The sequence below is a fragment of the Rhodnius prolixus genome, unplaced genomic scaffold, assembly GCF_049639745.1.
Source record: "Rhodnius prolixus isolate KJV_2025 unplaced genomic scaffold, Rpr scaffold_3, whole genome shotgun sequence".
NCBI lineage: Eukaryota > Metazoa > Arthropoda > Insecta > Hemiptera > Reduviidae > Rhodnius > Rhodnius prolixus.
Genome location: NW_027411603.1, coordinates 36,178,866 through 36,200,166, shown reverse-complemented (window position 1 = coordinate 36,200,166; position 21,301 = coordinate 36,178,866). Strand labels below are relative to the sequence as shown.

General features: G+C 34.5%; 1 long non-coding RNA gene across 3 annotated transcripts in view; it reads right to left on the bottom strand.

The window, feature by feature from the left end:
- Window positions 1-3,778: 3,778 nt before the first annotated feature.
- The window catches only part of LOC141452368 (uncharacterized), a 96,698-nt gene continuing 79,175 nt past the window's right edge, over window positions 3,779-21,301 (bottom strand). For 2 of the 3 annotated variants that reach the window (XR_012457355.1, XR_012457354.1), the window contains exons 3-6: window positions 10,626-10,830; window positions 8,933-9,090; window positions 5,445-5,593; window positions 3,779-4,839 (exon numbers count right to left, since the gene is read on the bottom strand). This is a non-coding gene — a long non-coding RNA (uncharacterized lncRNA). Of the gene's footprint in view, window positions 4,840-5,444; window positions 5,594-8,932; window positions 9,091-10,625; window positions 10,831-13,873; window positions 14,013-15,890; window positions 15,987-21,301 lie in introns of those variants that run through there. The other variant, XR_012457353.1, reaches the window with a different exon arrangement.

Sequence of the window (21,301 nt, the reverse complement as noted above, 5' to 3'; positions counted from 1 at the left end):
TTCCTTAGCATTATACATCATTTTAAAGCTTAAAACTTACGCTATTTTTCTACATAATCGCCCTTTCTGTCCAGGCACTTTTGCAGACGATGCTCCAGCTTTTGTATACTAATGTCATAAAATTTTGCCGCCAATCCCTTGAGGAATCGAATAACCTCTTCTTTGACTTCTTCATCGGTAGTGAAGCGTAAGCCACCCAAGTGTTCCTTTAATTTTGGGAACAGGTGGTAATCACTTGGGGCTAGGTCCGGACTGTGGGAGGTGGGGGTGGGGCATAACTGTCCAGCCAAAATCTCTCAACAGTTCCTGAGTTTGACGAGAGGCATGAGGTCGAGCGTTGTCGTGAAGAAGCCTCACACCGGTGGACAATCTTCCTCTACGGCGGTTCTGAATTGCACGTCTCAGTTTTTTTAGTGTGTCGCAATACCTTTCAGAGTTAATCGTCGTTCCACGAGGCATAAAAAACGATCAACAGTAGGCCTTTCCTGTCCCAAAAGACGGTTGCCATGACTTTCCCTGCAGACTGCGTTTGTTTGAACTTTTTTGGCTTCGGCGAAGTTGAGTGACGCCATTCACGTGATTGCTGCTTGGTTTCGGGAGTAAAGTGAAATGCCCATGTTTCGTCGCCTGTAACAATGGAATCCAAGAATTCTTCTTTGTTCTCTTCACATTGTTGAAGAAATTGTTGGGCACACTCGACACGTTTCTGCTTATGGTTTTCTGTCAGCATTCGCGGCACCCACCGCGCACACACATTATGATAGCCTAATTTTTCGGTTAAAATCTTGTGGGCTGTGGTGTTCGAAATGTCAGGAATATGAAGAGCAAGTTCGTTAATTGTGATCCTTCGATCTTCAAGCAGTATGCTCTGGACCTTTTGAACAATTTCATCTGAATCTGATGGCCTTCCGCTCCGGTCTTCATCGTGAATTTCAATGTGACCTTCACTAAATTCTCTACACCATTTGCGCACATGTTGAACTGATATTCACTTTTTACCATACACTTCGATCAACTGACGATGAATTTCAGTAGGTAAAATCCTTTTTGCGTTTAAAAAACGTATTACTGCGCGAATTTCGCATCTGGCGGCAACGGCGATAGGGAGCTCCATCTTCAATGGCTGCCAAGCCGGCGGTGATCGGCGTAGCGACACGGGAATGGTGGGGATAGAGCGCGCGAGAGTTGCTGAATGTGCCAGTGTAGCCAGATTTCACCCAGCACTTCGCGTTGCTCCGGTACAGCATAGGGAACCTTACTTTACGAATGACTCTCGTATGTTGGTACGATTTCAATTAAAAACTATAATTAAAGTATTTCTTTCTCTATTCTTATCTAAACAATTTATTGAAACTTTTTGCAATAAAATTGAGGCCCTTTAAGTTGGAAATGTTGTTTTTAGAAAACTGAGAGGGAGCGAAGTAAAAGTGTTTGTAAAGGAAATATTTCAAAAAGGAAAAATTGTAGGATGCTTAAATTTAACCTTGGTTTGTGAATTATTATCTCCAAGGGATCTATTTTGGAAACATCCATGTGCAAACATGGCCAAAATCCCTTGAACTGGTAGTAGCCCTTAGTCAATTGAGGGTTCATGTATTCTTTTAAAAGTAGTGGTTTGAAAATTCAAGATATTAATGCTTGTACACTATTTAAGACGGTTAAATGTGTAGCTAAACTCCCGCATATTGTAGCCATATCAGAATTCTTACCAATGTAAGAAAAATTACGGCTGCGATGTGATGTGGGCACAATGTTAAAAAAAAGAAAGAAAATAATTTGCCATTTTCAAAAATAGGTACAAAAATTGAAAAAAATGCATCCAGTTTTAACATTTTAAGAAACATTAAGCATCTCAAGTTACTCACATAAGTCAAAATAGAGTAAGATGGGCCAAAAATTCCATTTTTCTAATAAACCCTCTGTAAGGGCCAGCTTGAAATGTTGGCTAAAATGCTGCTTCACTCAAAGTCATGGTCTTTAGGAGGCTTTAGAAATGATTGTCAGGCGTAGAGTGTTAATGAAAGTCGAAATAACAAGAGTTATTTGACGAACTGCATTAACATTCGGCCGAGGCATAGTGGTAAACAAGCGTTGTTGAAAGCATTTGATTATTTTTCGAAAGATTTTGAATTTGAATGATTAGATATAGTAGAAATTGAAATGCTTTGTTGGGCCCAAAACATCATAGTAGTTTGAGACTTACTCATAGTGGTTGTTTATCATTTCACAAAAGTCTTCCAAAACGAAGAAAGTAACGAACTCACTCTAAGTAAGATTCTAAGGAGAAGATATCTATCCGGTAATTGTACTGGATTGTAAAAAAAAAATTAGGAGCAAGAAGAACTAATTCTTGAGAAACTCCGGCTTGAATTTTAGGATTGTAGCGGATTAGGAAGAGATGAGTGGATTTAGAAGAAGCGGCTTTTCAGAAAGATTACTTTTTAACTTCGAAGCATAAAATGATGAAGATAATGATGCGCCCGATTGGCTGGCAAAAAAGGAAACTTTGCAGCAAATAGATGGCACTGAATCCTCTTATATCATCGCTTAAACAATCCATGTTAAGCCAATTTGATCACATAGTATCAAATGGTAGCTGGAAAAGTAAAGGGAAAAGATTCTTGATTCCTGCGAGGCTTTGATTCAAAGTTTTGATTAGAAGAGGGTTCCTTAAAATATTTAAAGATTTAACACAAATGCTTAAATACTGGATATGTGTTCCGCAAAGAGGAAGGACTAATGTGTAGAACCGGTGCACATATAATTGCGCAGTTTAATTGGCAAAAAATTATTTCCTCTATCCAGGGCCGGAATTAGATGAAAAGAGGCCCTAGGCTATTCCACTTATGAGGCCCTTTCACCTCCCATTTTTAAGTTTATAAATTACATGAGAGATAATGAAATAGATCACTACTGTGATACGAGTACACAGCGTGATCCATTAAAAACGCACCAATCGCTAATAACTTTTTAGGAAAGCGAAATTTCGAAAAAACTCACGAAGTAAACTATATGTTTTTTTTTTGGTGTAGTTTTCAAATTTTCCACCCCCGATACTGTTTTCATTTTTGGCGGAGTTACGGCTAAAAACCCAATTGGGGTTTTATAAGGACCACTGGTTTTGACAATGATTTTGAAAACTACATAAAAAACTGAAAAATGACGTTAAACCCCGTTTCGATATCCCTAATATTTGTCAAGAGATTTATGATCAAAGTTACAATTTTATCTAATCCATATTCTTACCATAATCATAGGTCAACAAGTCTTGCATACTGGGTGCATTAAAATGATCTGATGATTGCATTTATTTGATGATAAAACAAATTTATCCTTATTTACCCACAACCATTAAATTACACTTCATGTTTTAAAATCTTCAGTTATTATTATTTTTTTACTTTGCATCACAAATAACATTTTTTGCAATCAGAGGAGCTCCCAAAACGTGTATTTCTGGTGGAAAATTAACATTGAAAACCGTTCACGAATAGATAAAATTGTAAATTTGATCTTAAATATATCGACTAATATTAGGGATATCAAAACGGGATTAACGTCATTTTTCACAGTTTTTTATGTAGTTTTCATAATCATAGTCAAAACCAGTGATCCTTATGAAACCCCAATCGGGTTTTTGGCTGTAACTCCGCCAAAAATTAAGATACAGCATCGAGGGTGGAAAATTTGAAAACTACACCAAAAAAAACATATAGTTTACTTCGTGGGTTTTTTTCGAAATTCCGCTTTCCTAAAAAGTTATTGGCGATTGGTACGTTTTAAATGGATCACCCTGTATATCAAAATGTTAAATGAAACATGTTGTTATTGGTACTATTTTTAGAATAGTGTAATTTAAATCTTGAGGCCCTAGGCTGAAGCCTAGTTAGCCTATAGGAAAATCCGGCCCTGCCTCTATCGCAAAATGCGAGAGGTAGTAAAAATACAAAAACTTAAGGAAAATATATAAGGCAATAAATTAGAATTTTAATCATCAATAAACATCACAATATTCCAGCATATTTACTACTTTGCCAGCAAACTTACAATAAAAACAAAAACAAATCTTTACCATCAGTAAATGAATTGATGATTATAGGCATCATTGAGCGGAAGTCACGCCCCTGATGATTATTTTTCTAACCGTTGTTTTGGGATGGCCCACACAACCATAATTTGCATATTTTAACAACTAATGTATCATAACAATGGCAAATGGAAAGGGTTTTTTTTTGCTTAAGGAAGGATATTTTTTTTATCCTTTTTCAAGGAAAGTATATTATAGAAAACAGCGGTCAGGTACAGCTGATTACTTCGGCACGTCCGGGTATTATACTCTATTAAAGAATCGTGCCATTTTCTAGGTAATATTAGAGATAGGGACTTATATCACAGTTGTAGTTATATGACAGGAAATTGACTTCCTAATTTTGTTTATTACTGTTTATATTTTTCTAAATTGTCTTAAATAGGATGTTCCTTTCTCTAAACAATAGAGGTATTACAATCTAAGAACAGTATACAAATAATTTTTTTTCAAAGAAATCCAGAATTATATTTACAATCGAACTTTATTAATTATTACTTTACCTTTTGGAGACATCTTGAAAAAAATAAATGAATAAATTAATGAGGGAAGAACTCAGAAAAATGTTTTGAGAATTAATATAACAAAAGACATCTTCAACGTTCTAGAATGATTTCATAAGCAGTGTTATAACTTAGGTTATCTTGTTCAGGTTATCTTGTTAAGTAGTACCATAACAAGTTATTCTGGGATCAGCTGAAGTCTAGATCATGAAGGCAGGCAGTAAGCGGCTTAGGTAGTACAACCCCAAACTAAAAATTAAAAAACTAATTTTGTATTATTTTATCATAACATTAATTAACACTTCACATTAACAATAATGACTTTGATGTAATTAACAAAATAACTATCATTTTTTATCTCTTAAGAGGCATTTCAGAAACCTGCCAATTAATTTGGCCTCAATTTGGTTTCAAATTTTGATTTGAGAAAGTTGTTTATATACTTAATTTGTTCTAGAGAATGTAAAAAAAGAAGACAATCTTTAATTTACTTATAAAAGGAATTGTTCAGAATGGTTACTTCTAATTGTAATTGATTTAGTTTGTACTAAATAGCAATTCACAAAAATTACGCTTTTTTTTTAATTTCTAAAACAAAAAGTAATTTTAAATTCTTATCAGTTTCAAATAGATCAAAGTTTGTGCACTCTCTTATCATTCATTACATTGTACATGTCTGGAAATGAGGATAGAATTTAAGCACAAACAAATTTAAGTTTGTTTATAACAATTAGGTTTATTGTTGTTTGTTGACAAGCTTTATAAATCTTCAAAAGAATGGATTACGCTTTATAATGCTTTCTAGCAAAAGAGATATTACCAGATATATGAATTATATAAAGAATTTTCCTTACATATAGAGATTTAGCAAAATAATCTGATGTAGCCTTAACGTTCGCCTCAATAATATTGCCCCAATTTTAGAAATTTTATTTTAGCCATGTACAAACATAAATGATATGTGTTAGGCTGTATCCCTCAACTTTTATCAACAAAGTGTACCCTGAAATTAATAGCACGTATTAATTTTGTTTTCCTTATATCATTTTGGCGTATCTAACCTTTTTCCTTTTATAGTTAGGTTCCTTACTATCTTTACAAGGACATCAACGTTAAGAATGAAAAATAATTAACAAAAAAGACTGAAGTAGTAATGAAAAGATTGAACAAACTCAAGAATTCCACTGTAACCATAATAGGTAATGATCGCATTTATATAAAAAGAAAATTCCGATCTATAATCGATTCTAATTATGACATTCACATTCTTTTTCTGTAAAATTTTCCTTTTCTAGTGTCATTCTAATGTAATATGCAGTTTTTTATAATGCAGATAATTTTAGTAATAATTAAATATGTTTTATTATTCAGATTTTTAAAAGTTTAACGCTCGAAAGTAAGTGTACGCCGCATGTAATTGATGCACCAGAATTTATTTTTCATTATTTGAAATTGAAAAAGTTTATTTACAATTTAAAAACAGTTTTACAAATATACGAGGGTCGTTTGAAAAGTCCGTGCAAAAATAAAAACTACTTAATTTTTTGGGGTAAACCTTTTTTATTTTTCAACATAGTCTCCTTTTAGGCTTATACACTTCGTCCAACGCTGCTCTAGTTTGTTGATCCCTTCCGAATAATAGGATTTGTCCAAGTCTGAAAAATAGCCATTCGTTTCTGCAATCACCTCCTCGTTTGAATAAAATATTTTTCCCGCCAGCCATTTCTTCATATTGGGGAACAAATAGTAGTCCGAGGGAGCCAAGTCTGGAGAATAGGGGGATGTGAAACGAGTTGGAACCCTATTTCCATTAATTTTGGGACCACAACTGTTGAGGTGTGAGCTGGTGCGTTGTCGTGATGGAAAAGGACTTTTTTGTGGGCCAATCGTGGGCGTTTTTCTTGCAGCTCGGTTTTCAAACGGTCCAATAACGATGAATAATATGCACCTGTAATAGTTTTACCCTTTTCCAGATAGTCGATGAGGATTATTCCTTGCGAATCCCAAAAGACAGTCGCCATAATCTTTCCGGCCGAAGGAACGGTCTTCGCCTTTTTTGGCGCAGATTTCCCCTTGGTAACCCATTGTTTAGATTGTTCTTTGGTCTCAGGAGTGTAGTGATGTATCCATGTTTCATCCACAGTGACGAAACGACGCTTAAAGTCCTGCGGATTCTTCTGGAACAGCTGCAAACCGTCCTTGCAACACTTCACACGATTTCGTTTTTGGTCAAGCGTGAGCAATCGCGGCACCCATCTTGCGGATAGCTTTGTCATGTCCAAATGTTGATGCAAAATATTATGTACCCGTTCATTCGAGATGCCCACAGCACTAGCAATCTCACGCACCTTCACTCTTCTGTCATCCATCACCATATCATGGATTTTATCAATGATTTCTGGATTAGTAACCTCAACAGGGCGTCCAGAACGTTCAGCGTCACTTGTGCCCATATGGCCACTCCGAAAATTTTGAAACCACTTATAAACTGTTCTAATCGAAGGTGCAGAGTCACCATAATGTTTATCAAGCTTCTCTTTAGTCACCTGAGGCGTTTTGCCTTTCATAAAGTAGTGTTTAATCAACACACGAAATTCTTTTTCGTCCATTTTTTGAAAATCACTCGACTTCCTCGATTCAAACGAATGCCAATCACAAAGAAATAGACCGATCTGGCTGAAACTTGGTGTGTGTTCTTCCAAGAGATGCTACTAACTAAACATAACCTTGATACGCGCCAGTAGTGCTATCTCTCTGACTTTGCACGGACTTTTCAAACGACCCTCGTATATACAAAAGGAGGTTTCATGCTGCAGTGCCTATATACTCTCCACAAAACTTTAATATTTACATTGGTTAATAAGTCGAACTTAATACTAAGGCAAAAAAAAAATCTTTAAAAAAACTTTACTATATACCAGGGGTAGCCAACAAGTCGAAAAGCGAGGTCAGTTTTGGTCGATCGTCGATCGCTCGCAATGTCTGGGGTAATATTCCGTGTACCATGGACTTTGAAACGACTGTAGAAGACAAAACTTTCTAGCAATAGTTTAGTGCATTCTGGGAATTTGCCAGACACTTAAAAATTGCAGTTGATAAAAAAATTAAATAGCATTTTAAGTTAGTAAAAATCTATCTTGAAAAAGTGTCGGAAAATAGATTTTTTTAGGTACCGCATGTACGGAATGCTGCTACCAAAAGTTGAGCCTATATCTCGAAAACTTAATAAGTGATTTAAAAAAATAATATATTTTACTTATCTACCCATAACTCGTTGGAATGCACCTTATACTGAAACACAGTGTATAAACGTAGTATGCATTTCACACTCCTTCTTTCCCCTTAGACTATGACAACAAGTCGATCGCGACACACTTTTAAGATAAAGAGTAGATCTTAACATATTTACAGAAAAGTTGGCCACCCCTGCTATACAGGGTGTTCATTTTAAGACGGCTGAAATGCATTTCATGCTTAAACGGTTAATCTAAGCGAAAAATGGGTAGAGGAAAAATTTGTTGCCCATCACCTCTAGTTTCAGAATATGTGACTTGATTTTAGATTCCTGCCCGCATACGCGGCTGACGCGTGACCAAAAGTGAGGGTTCGCAGTTGACCCCCATTTTCATATACACAGTTTTAAAGAGTATAAAAAGTTGTGAAAGAAACCGGAACCCGCAATTTGATATCTTCAAAATTAAAGGTGCTAAGCCACTTCAAAATCTGGTATTTATTAATCATATTTCAATTTTTTAACTTGTTATCAAAGAGAAAGAAGAGCACGCGATAGGTCATTTTTATGTATTTTTTCATCCCCTTTCTTCTGAAAATATTGCCAAGGCAGTAAAGGTAGTATTTTTCTTAATATCGGGAAATAAGTCGGGATGAAAAAATACATAGAAATGACCTATGGCGTGCTCTTCTTTCTCTTTGATAACAAGTTAAAAAATTGAAATATGATTAATAAATACCAGATTTTGAAATGGCCTAGCACCTTTAATTTTGAAGATATCGAATTGCGGTTTCCGGTTTCTTTCATAACTTTTTATACTCTTTAAAACTGTGTATATGAAAATGGGGGTCAACTGCAAACCCTCTCTTTTGGTCGCGCGTCAGCGGGCAGGAATCTAAAATGAAGTCACATATTCTGAAACTAGAGGTGGCGGGCAACAAATTTTTCCTCTACCATTTTTTTGCTCAGATCAACCGTTTAGCATGAAATGCATTTGAGCCGTCTCAAAATGAACACCCTGTATACAATTAATTAAAGCAAGATATGCTTAAACCTTTTATGCTTAAATTTTTTTATAACTGAGTGAACTTAAGTTGTTGTCTACAATACCTCTTAGTATTTTTCATTAATTTTCCTGTACAAAACTGTCACTTGTCACTTCTTTACTGATTCCTCAATCAGCTCAACGCTATCAAATATTAAGATGTAGCTCAGTTTTCATATGGAACATTTATTATTAGCACTTTTCGTTGCAGAATAAATGCACGCTAAAATGGATAACAAAACTATTTATTTAAATTAAACGTAGGAGTAACTCTTCAAAGAGTTTTCAAGCTACCGTTTTATTTTGAAAACACAATAAATTAGAGTTCATGCCATTATTATATAAAGAAAAACTAGAATAATTTTCTTTTTTTTCTATTAGTTGCCATTATTAACACTTATACGCCTGTATTTGATTTTTTATCTTTTCAGTTAGGGTCTGTTCAGTTTATGTGCACGTTTGTGGAAGTGTCTAGAGAATTTTTAGAAGTAAATAGAAGAAGCACTCCAGTCGTCAGTCTACCTGATCGTGACATGAAGACTAGATGGAGTTTGTAGGTAGTCCCCAGCCAGTAGGATGCACGTCTAACAAACATTTCCTTCAAAAGCGTGGCCAGAGTAATAACACACCAAGTCTAGACTAACTACTAACTACTAACTTGATCTCAGTTTCATTCATTTTTCAACTAGTATTTTTTTTTTTTTATTGTTCTAGGTCTCCTTTACATTTGTTCACGAATGATTTTTGTCCTTGTTTTCCATTCTTTGAAAATACTAATTAGAATTCAGCGTGGTACCCGAAGAGAATATGGTAGCAAATGTCTTAGAAAATACAAGTGGTCTAGAAAGAGTGCTGGTGTCTTCAAGGGGGGTCTGGACAAATTAATAATAAAAACAAAAAGCAAAATGAAGACATCAGTGGCCAACACAACAACTTCTTTAGTGTCCAGGCTGACGGAGGCATTATTGATGGTGTACGGGATGGTCTGCAGTCTCTGATCTGTAACTAAGACTCATCAGTACGTCGACGAAACTAAGACTAACTTAATTAATTAAAAGACTAGTTTTGAACGTCGTGATGCACGGTTATGTTGATGCCTTCTGTACTAACAAGACAATGTTTGATTTCGTTTATAAAATAGCTATTTACTCTTAATCTACTTTATAAGTTTTAGAAGCGTGAATATCCAGGGTCAGGCGACTCTGTGTGGTCCACTGATGGCTTCAAGAAAGAAGAAGAAATGGAAGCAAGAATCTTCTATCTTTCGATTTCAGGTGAAGCTAGTCGCAATCTATCCTTTCGCTGCCGGAATCTTAAGACATCCATTCATTGCCAAGACGACATCTTCTCTGACAGCCAGGCGGCGTAACAAGTTCAATAAATTCTGTTTAAGGCTATCATGGACTGTTTTGAAATTCTGACGAGAATTGGTAGCCAGAATCAGGTCTTCTCGGCTGGATGCTAGGATATTTGGTATACAGAGATAATGGATCTAGCGAATCGCTTGATTCAACGGACTGCAACAGAGATTTTATGAGACAAAAACTCTTTATTTTGTGTGCAATACCCCGCTAGTGCAGCCATCAAAGTATATAAGTGCAAAAGGTCCAACTGATGGCGCAAAGAATGGTGTAGATATCAATAGTTTCTCGCCCAAACTTACTTTGGCATTACTCTCCAAGGCCGTTGCGGCCATCCAGATGATCGTATGCCACTTACTTGGGCGGTTTTACAGAATAAAGAAACACAAGGACCTACCTTTGTTAATTCTGATCAGCAGGAAGAGTTTAGGGTGTTGCCTTTTCAGCCTTGTCAGAAAAGCTCCTGGCTTACTGCAATGCCCAAAAGCTCACCAGTCTTCCAAGTCTCATTAAAAGATGTTTGTAACTGTGAGTGACTCGAACAGACTCTTTAGGACACCATCGTGTTGTCCCGATTTTGGCCCAACCTCGAAGAATCTAATCTATAAATAATTTTAAGTAATCCATTAGCGAATATTTTTGCTTCTTAATAGGATTCGCCTTCTGCTTTTAGGACCCTATAATCTACTGAAAAAGTTTATCAGTAACCGAGTAGAACGAAAAGCAGAATTATTAAATTATTAATTATTTCACTAATACAATTTTTTTTTTTCAATTTATTAAGTTATCTACAATCTGTATTACATATATACAATAAGTAAATCTGGAAGTACTAAGATTTTAATTGGTACGTGAAGAGCAGGAGGAGAGAAACTACCCAGCACTCTCTACGGGATGTAATAATCTTTAGGTCTTCAGACCTCAAGGAAGTCGCGAGGCCACTGGCGTTTCAGTCTAGAGGATTGTCAGAGGAGACGAGAGACAGTACAAGAGGATTGGAGCTAGTCGAGAGAGCAGTATGGAATTTTTGATATTTAATCTTGGCGAGTTGGTGTACGAAGGGGATGTTGAGGTTGTTGTGAAGAGTGAGGTTAGTCACCGTAGAAAGGAGCGTCAGCTTTCTGTCAGAGGAGTTTTGACTGAAATGTCCTGTTCAGTCTGTAAGTTTGTAGGTTTGGCTGATTCCCACAGTTCTAGTCTGTAAGTCCACATAGGTTTGAGGATAGTGTTGTATATTAAACGTTAGAGATCAAAGGGCAATTTGGAGCGTCGTCCAAGTAGTCTGTAGAGCAGTTTCGCACGTCTCGTCATTGCTTGTCTTTTAAGTCTAGTATGTGGGTTCCACGTGAGTCGTTTGTCCAAAGACAGTCTTAATAACTGATGAAAGTCCATATCCTTTGTTTTGATTAATAACATCAGTAAAATGTGGAATATTAACCCAACCAACATTGTTTTAAACGGAATAGTTTATTTAAAGAAAGGTTCACAATAAGTTAGTGCTGCTAGCATTCCAGATTTATTAGGAAAGATGTTAAATCCCAACAAGAGTTTACGTTCAGTAATTTTGCGAAAAGTCACTAATACAATGAAGACACATATAAAATTAAAATATTGATTGTTGCAATATTTTTAGCTATACTTTGTTACAATGATTGAAGGTAACGCTATATTAATTTATTTTATTATGAAGTAAAAAAAATAAATAAAGCAAAAAATATGGTTTGATAGCAAAAAATAATAAATTGTTTTCATCTTGTAACCAGATATGGCGAGAAAATGTTTTATTTGAATTGTAAACTGAGACTCCTTCTTACGAGAAATGCCTGAAGCCAAGTTATTTATATATTTTTCTTTTCTTTTTTTGTGTATTTTTCCAGAGGGCATATCTGTTTCAATTATTATTAAACCCTAAACCGACCAAAGTTACAGTTTATTAAAATTATGAATACTTAATTTGTTTGTATAATGTTTGCTAGAGATGTTGAATCTTGCAAAGTAAACGATGTGATAACAAACCAAATTGCTTTTCCTCCCTTGTAAATCAAAACTACTGATGTTCTCATCACTCAATTAATGTTTGCGATGTTTGCTTTCTCATCTTCAACATCTTGAATATATATGTATTTAAACAATTATAGGTTATGTCTGTAGCTCTCCAAGAGATCTGCTATTAGTACTGAACGCTGAATTAAATCGATTATATACAGGGTGTATACGGAGGAGTGGTCGAAACTTCGGGAGGTGATTCAACAGCTCAAATGCAACAAAAAATATTCTCTTCACTTTGGCCCGATTCTCAATAGTGTCCAAGATATTGCCATAAATTGACATTTGAGTAAATTAGTAATGAAAAGTCAGTTCGCAAAATCCCAGTTTTCTGCATTTACACCCCTCTGTTCGTGGTAGGGTTTTATTAAAAACCAAAAAAAATCCATATGGTCTTGAAGCTCAATAAATGCGCAACTTTTTCTGAAATTATGTGATTCCTTGATTCATTAACCATTGAGAAAATGCAGTTGAAAATTTTAATAAAAATCATCGAGAACGAAATTTGTAGACATTCAAGTAAAAATTTCATTGTTATAAGAATCGTTTTGAGGCTCTGTACCCTGCAAATTTATAGGAAATTTAATGCTCTTTCCTTTGGAATAATCAGATTTGATTTAGGATAAAGGATAGAAAAGTTACGGCCATTTTTATGGTGAAAAACACGAATATCATCGTAAAAGTTAAAAATGCAAATATCTTGGACACTATTGAGAATCGGGCCAAAGTGAAGAGAATATTTTTTGTTGCATTTGAGCTGCTGAATCACCTCCCGAAGTTTCGACTACTCCTCCGTATACACCCTGTATATTATTTATTATTTGCAGTAAATTATAAATTATTATCGATACTGCAAATTAAAGCATCAGTATCACTGTATCACTTCTAACACCTTCGGCGAACTACGTACTGCGAATAAGTTACAAAAAACAATTGCAATGAATTATGAATTACTTATTTTTTTAAAAAAACAAAAAATACCTACAGAAATCACTAATTGTTTTGTTAGCACGAATATTACCAAATCTAATTAGTATTTACTTATAGCTATTTTGCCAAACTTGAATAAATATTGTCACGCCTGCATCTTTGAAATTGAATTCATTCAGCCAATTATCGCAAACAACGTTAGCCTGTCCTTCATTAGATGAAACCTCATCAATTGACGACACTAAAACTCCTTGAATTTACAATATGTTGGCTTTTGCATGACCTTTGAACTATGAATAATCGAAGATGTGGAGAATATTTTTCAAAAATTTGGTGGAAGGTTACAAAATGAATTCTGTCCCAAATAATGTTGTAATATTTTTACTTTTTTGGCACATCAACTTCTTTGGTGTCACCAAATAATGTAATATAAAAAGAATTTAAAGGCAATTACAGTGGCAGTGGAAAGGCACTCTTCTGTATAAAATTTTTAATACAAATTGAGCATTTATTTTTAAATATTCCAATTACCCCAAAAAATATAAATTAAAATGCTTAAAATAAATACTTTCTATTTTAAAAAATATCGATTTGTTAAACAATGTTTGTTAGAAAAATAAATAACACTCTAATTATTTGAACGTTCATGAAATTATCTTAATTAATTACCATTCGTGCAATAATTTTGAATAGTTAGTTAACTCTTGCCTTATTTCTCTATTAGACTCTTAAATTGTTTGGATTGATGCACAATTTGATTTTCAATATCACTTGGGCGATCAAATTTTTAACAAGCCAGCCATTTAATCTACACAAAATTACCAGAAAAATTACAGCACTCCTTGTTATCGCATAAAATGACCAAAATATCTTGTTGGCACTGCTGTCAATAAAGTACTTTAAAGACATAAAATAAAGGATTTATTAACTAACGGCTATAATAAACCAAAGATACTTTTTCCTCATGCGGTTTATTTGAAATACAATTTTCCTTGATTTTTATCTATTGTAATTGCATTCTATTTCCGGCAAAAGAAAATATATGTTCTGATTAAACTTTGGTTCGAGGAAAACCGCAATCATTTCTGCTCTTAATTGATAATGGTTTGTATCTAAAACTTTTTATTATTTCACTTTCAAATATAATCAGTAATTTTGTGATTATAAGTTAGACAGACAACTGATTAAAAATCATGCAGAACAAAGGTACGCGATGATGCAATACGATGGATTTTATCAATGATTTCTGGAGTAGTAACCTCAACAGGGCGTCCAGAACGATCAGCGTCACTTGTGCCCATATGGCCACTCCGAAAATTTTGAAACCACTGTATAAACTGTTCTAATCGAAGGTGCAAAGTCACCATAATGTTAATCAAGCTTCTCTTTAGTCTCCTGAGGCGTTTTGCCTTTCATAAAGTAGTGTTTAATCAACACACGAAATTCTTTTTCGTCCATTTTTTGAAAAATCACTCGACTTCCTCGATTCAAACGAATGCCAAACACAAAGAAATAGACCGATCTGGCTGAAACTTGGTGTGTGCTCTTCCAAGAGATGCTACTAACTAAACATAACCTCGATACGCGCCAGTGGTGCTATCTCTCTGACTTTGCACGGACTTTTCAAACGACCCTCGTACATGATTTCCTCTTGTAATTTTTGTTTTTGTCAAGAGTATCGTACCATTTCAACCTATTCTCTAGTCAGCATCACTCAAATTTCGGTCAATCATTTATCTCTATCAAGCAATCCCATCTCAGCAGCTTTGGGTCAGGTACCCTTCCTTGGTTACTGGAGCAATCTCTAAGCATTCTTTGGGCTAACTCCAGGTTCATCCTCTGCGCTAGCTCTTACCTTCATTTCCTGGTTTTGCCCGAACTCCTGTGCCCGATTTTATCTTGTAATTACAAGACTTTATAGGAGCCACAAAGTGCTAGCTGGGTCCAGGTTCATGAATTGGGTTTCCATTCTAAGATACCTGTTACTTAAATTTTACCTTCTCTTGGGGCTGAACCAGTGGCAACAACCCAATGGCTGATCTTAGCGATTCTCCTCTCCAACTTTAGCTTTTTGGACTGGAGAAATGGTTACTTAGGGCCAGAAAAAGCGACATTCAAGTCTGCAACACTGCCCTCTAATTAGCCTTGGCAAATGGTAAACTCCAACGCGGAGCAGCCCAAGACTTGATCCAGTTAAACATGCCAACGCTGACTTAATCTACAGGTCACAGAAATCGATTTAAATCTTCACAGAACCGATTACTGAACAACTCAGAGCTCCTGTGTGAATTTTATCGGGGAGTTCACTTCGCTTGTCCATTATCTCTCTTACGTTCCACCACAAACCTAAGGGAGTAAATATTTACTCACTCCTTTCATTATTCTAGCTCAAGTTTTTTTAAAAGTTCCTGTTTTTTAAAGATCTATTTTAACTAAGTAATAAAAAGTATTGAAGCAATTTGAATTAATAAAACAGTCTACCGCATATTTCAAGGTAAAATATTTTAATAACCCAAAAAATTGTCAATTTAATACGAATAAAATTTAAAATAAAACTAAAATATTTCATTTTTTTAAGAATCGTTAGTATAATCATTGAACTCAATGATTTAATTGGCTATTTATTTAATGTAGAAGTAATTACAAATTATTATTTAATTAGAACGTAGTAATTTCAAAAACTTACGTGACATGTTGCATGCAAACACATCGTAACATACATACACATGCATGCAACATTTTATATATTATAATTACTATCAAATGTGATTGTGGTTTCCGTATAACAACTGATAAATTAAAATAAAATAAAAAAGATCTTTTGAACTTATGATAATTATTTTTTAAACATTTTTTTGATCGAATTTTATTGTTATTCAATTAACTGAATACGTTGATCGAATTTTGTAGGGCTGAACATTTACAAAAGGTTTTATCCGCTGGCTTTTTTGAACATTTTTAGCGATTTGAGACAATATAAGATCTTTTATTCATGTGTTTTTTTGAATATTTTGATCGGTTTTAGATTTCTATTCAAAAGATTGGTCGTGATAAGTTTTGTGGAAAAAAAAAAAATCATCTCCACTTGTGTTAAGTTTCTGGTTCATAATCAGTTCGAACTAGAGTAAGTATTTTTTTTTTTAATTAGAAATCAAAATATTTCGTACTAAAACTGATGCATTTCGGTAGATGGTTGATAATACGAACGAATGATTTGAATTTTTTGGGAACCAATCGTTTCTTCTCCTCATTTTAACTGCATTATTATTCTTGACCATTTCAAAACTACACTGCTCCACAAAAAAAGTGGCGCACTTTAAAAATGCGTTATTTTTTTTTTCTCTGTAACTTTTTTGTTCTACATTTTATTTTAGTTAGTAAATATAAGAAGTATAAAGTTACGTGAGGGCTAAAATTAAATATAAAATGATCTAAAAGAAATAAAAACCTTTAATTTAACAAAAAAGTACTTCTCAGCAAAAAATGAATTTGGAAAAAAAAGTATTTCTTCCGATTCAAAAAGAGAAAAAGAATTTTAGTGACGTGTATTGCTCGCATTACTGCATCCTATTTCCTCGGCATACTCCTTATTAAATTTCTCACGAAATCTTGTGTTAATTCCTCCCATATCTCCACCAGAGCACCTCGCAACTCTTCTAAGCTCCTGGGAGGATTATTTCTCCATCTTAATCGCCTACCCAGCTCATCCCAAAGATGTTCAATTGGATTTAAATCCGGGCTGCGTGCTGGTCATCTCAGAATACGAATGCCAGTATCGTGGAGATATTGAACAACACAGGCGGCAGTGTGTGGTCGGGCATTGCATAAAAATAAAATTTTCCCCAATAAATGGTGCATAGGGTATCACATATTGCTGCAAAATTTCCCTCACATACAAATCTGCATTTAAGATTGCCCTGTTGAACACGTGGAGCTCAGTATAAGCCCCCATAGAAATCCCAGCCCACACCATCACTGAACCACCTCCGAATGGTAGTCTACCAGAAATATTGCACGGAGCGTAGCGCTCCCCAGGCCTTCGGTAAACTCGTCGCCTCCCATCAGGTGCGTAGAGAGCAAAACGGGACTCATCTGAAAAGAGAACGTTACTCCAATCGTTTTCAGACCAGTTGCAGTGTTCCCTAGCGAACTCTAGACGGCCTCTCCGATGGTCAACGGTGAGCAATGGTCCTGTGGCTTGCTTCCTAGAGCGTAAATTCATTTCAGCGAGCCTTCTTCGTACATTTTCGGCACTGACTGAAACTCCACGAACAGTAAACAGTGTTTGAGCTGTTTCAGAAGCAGTTGATGTACGATTTCTCAGAGAGTGAATTCTAATAAATCGGTCATCAAGTGCTTCTGTGGCTCTTGGTCGACACGAACCTTATCTGCGAGTGCAGAGGCCTGTCTCCCGTTAACAATGGATGGCTCTACGGACGGTGGTCTCAGGCAACCCTAACGTTCGTGCTGCGTACCGCTGACTCCGTCCATCCTCAACTAATGCAATAATACGGGCCACTTGCTCTGCTGTAATTGAGAGTTTGCAATGCTTTCAGCTTGAAAAAAGTCGAAACGCAACTGTAGAGGTCAATAAATTTATTTACTGTTGAGGTAAAGTTCATGTTGTTGTTTACACAAAAAGACCGAAGGGGATTAAACGAGGAATTGCTTCTCTATTTACAAGAAACTTTGGGCCTTGTTTCGATTAATTGTTCCCTGGCAGTTTATGAAAAGAATTAAAAATAGTAATCTTTCCCCAAAATGTGATAAAACAAAAAATAAACGCTTTTTTCAAAGTGCGCCACTTTTTTTGTGGAGCAGTTTATTTAATTGTTCGTTTAATCATTTTAGATTTTCTCTTCCTAAAACCTTCTTACAGCTCACTGTTCGGCGATGGACAATGTTTTCTGTACGAGAAAATACTGTCCGGTGCACAGGAAAAAATAAAAGCACCTGGCGCAAAAGACCACAGATATTAACGCGCCTTAAATAACAAATATTTTAAATAAATGGCGAACATCCGTAACCAGTAATAAATAATACAAAACGTCGTGCTTTGTCGGATAAAGACTACAATAAAACATATAAATGTTATTAAACAGTTTTTTTAAAAATACTCAGACCATACGTAGACTGATTAAAAAATCTTTTTCTCATTCAGGTGTCTTCAAAACGTGAATTTCTTGTGATAATATGAAATCTGGGCTTCTTAATAAAAAAAAGAATAGGTTATCTAATTGTTTTGAACGAATACTAATAATAACTGAGCCGTTCACTGCACAAATCGATTAACTCCACTTTTTTTAAATATCTTAAATTTAAGTGTCAAAGCAAAGCTTTTTATATTTATAATAAAATTTCCTAAATAATAAAGATGAACACCATTAAACGACCAAATTTTTTTGGTCATTGAATAATAAAAAATTTATTTCAGCAGCCATTTTGATTAATTCCGTGCTCTAATCTAAATCGATGCAATAATTCAACTCAAATTCAGTAGCAGCCGCTAAATGATAACGGTATATTTATTTGAATTTATATTATAAACAGAATTTTTTTAAAAAAGTAAGTACATTACTTTATCGTATTGCTCCATTTTTTATTTTGATGGAGTTAATCAAGTTGTGAAACGAACGGCTCAAATAATTCTGAATATATTCTTTGGCTGAGGCGATACATTAACCTATTTTAAGTGTACACGACTGAAATTTATTTTAATCTATACATTTCTGTTATATTATATAATTTGTATAAATTTAGAATTCATGAAATTTAACTAGACATTTAAATATATTCTTTGTAGAAAATAAAGGAACGTTGGACTATGTCATCCATCAGATCTAGTTTCAGAGTATACAAGTATATGTGTCTTTCAACTTATATAAGATAGTGTATATATGTGTATGTAAATGTTTATTTTAACAGTATGTGTAGTAAAGTTTATTGCCCCTAGGTTAGAACCCAGGGCAGTTGGCAAACAGCCCTTGAGTTCCTTACCTGAGCGACCCTATTAAACGATATTTAGTTTGGCACTCTTCCCTGACAATCTTTCGTCTGCAACGTGCATTATTTTATCCAGTAATAAACTTTCTATTATTACTTATGTTAGGCCAGTTCAATGATGGCACATTTTTTTTTTCTCAATTTAAAATGAAATAGTTGTTAGAAAATTAAACACAATCTGATGTGAAAAATCTTAAAGTTAAGGCTTTCTTTTACTGCAATTCTAACTTCAAACTTACAAATTTTTTCAAATTCAAAATACTTGAAATGATATTTCATTCTTACTAATATTATACAATTTGTAAACCGTTGTTATATTTATCAGAGCAACTGGAAATTACGGATTAGTACTTAATGTGTGTTAAAGAAATATAGTTTTGTTATTAACTGGGAAAGCTAACTTTTAAATGATATATTTTAATAAATTGTGTGACATTTGTACTAATTTGTACTAATATAGGGTAAGTACAGAGACTGGAATCAATGAACGAGTTGTTGGAATTGATTCCAACCCTGGAACTGATTCAAATCCAACGACTCCAAAGGTACTAGTACTACAACCCACTATTGCAGGGGTCGGCAACCTATTTCAAGTAGAGAGCCATTTCTCCTTAAATAATTTTAGTAAATCTTACCAAGAGCCGCAAGGATGATAGTTTTTTTTTTTTTTTTATGATTTAAGGCGCGTCAACATCTAAGGTTATTGGCGCCCGGAGCTTTTTTCAGTGCACTGCCGGCCTCCGGACAGTGTTCTCTCGTTACAGACAACACTGTCCATCACCGGACAGTGAGCTGTAAGAAGCTCCTAGGAAGAGAAAATCTAAGGGTCAGCAGCTGGATTCGAACCCAGGACCTCCGCGTGGGAGTCCAGTATGCTAGCCTCATAGCTAATCCCTTCCCTCGCAAGGATGATAGTGTAAACAACTCTGTAGATCATTTGTATTCAAAAATTATAATTTGATATATTCAATTATTTGATGATATTCAATAACATTTAAATGTTTTGTGTATTTATTTTCACATATTACAAAGTAAATAAACAAATAAATAATAACTAAACCTGTATTTGAATGAAAATGGCGGCAGTCCTATATATTACGTACTGTATTTTAATATAATTCTATTCAATTTCAAACCTATCACATTTAAAATTCTTTTTGAAAAAATATCTTTACTTTAATAAATGAAATTTGCATTTGTTTCAATAAAATTGAAATATACAATTTATTTTGGACAGGCAGAAGAGCCACCAAATTTGGATGAAAGAGCCGCATGCGGCTCGCGAGCCGCGGGTTGCCGACCCCTGCACTATTGAAATTGTTATGGAGCGCCACCACCAAGCAGAACTGATGAAGTAAGGTTTGTTTTGTTTATAAACTAATGGTATTTACGCATCATTTTGTATTTTACTTCATTATAGAAATATGAGGTTATACTATTTTAACTTATAATTAATTTTAATGCAACGCCATTATAATTTTTTGCCAAATCTGGGCTTCTTCTTAATAAAAAAGAATAGGTTATCTAATTGTTTTGAACGAATACTAATAATAACTGACTCGTTCACTGCACAAATCGATTAACTCCACTTTTTTTAAATATCTTAAATTTAAGTATCAAGGCACTTGGTTCCGTAAAAGCTTTTTATATTTATAATAAAATTTTCCTAATAATAAAGATGAACACTATTAAACGAACAAATGTTTTTGGCCATTGAATACTAAGTAATTTATTTCAGAAGCCATTTTGATTAACTCCTGAGCTCTAATGTAAATCGTTGCAATAATTCAACTCAAATTCAGTAGCAGGCGCTGAATGATAACGGTAAATTGATTTGAATTTATATTATAAACAGAATGACACTTCTACCGTAGCCGTGGCACATAGGTTGGGAAGCACTGCTCTAAAGTATGTACCGATACAAACATCTGTTACAATAATCAGAATATGATTGTTTTTATTTTCTTTCTGTGATAATTGATGCAAAATACACGAGAATAACTGATAAATAAGAGTTGAAGACAAATTCTGAACTCACTTTGGCTTAGGTCATTAGATTCCTTTTACTACGAGGGTAGTTTGAAAAGTCCGTGC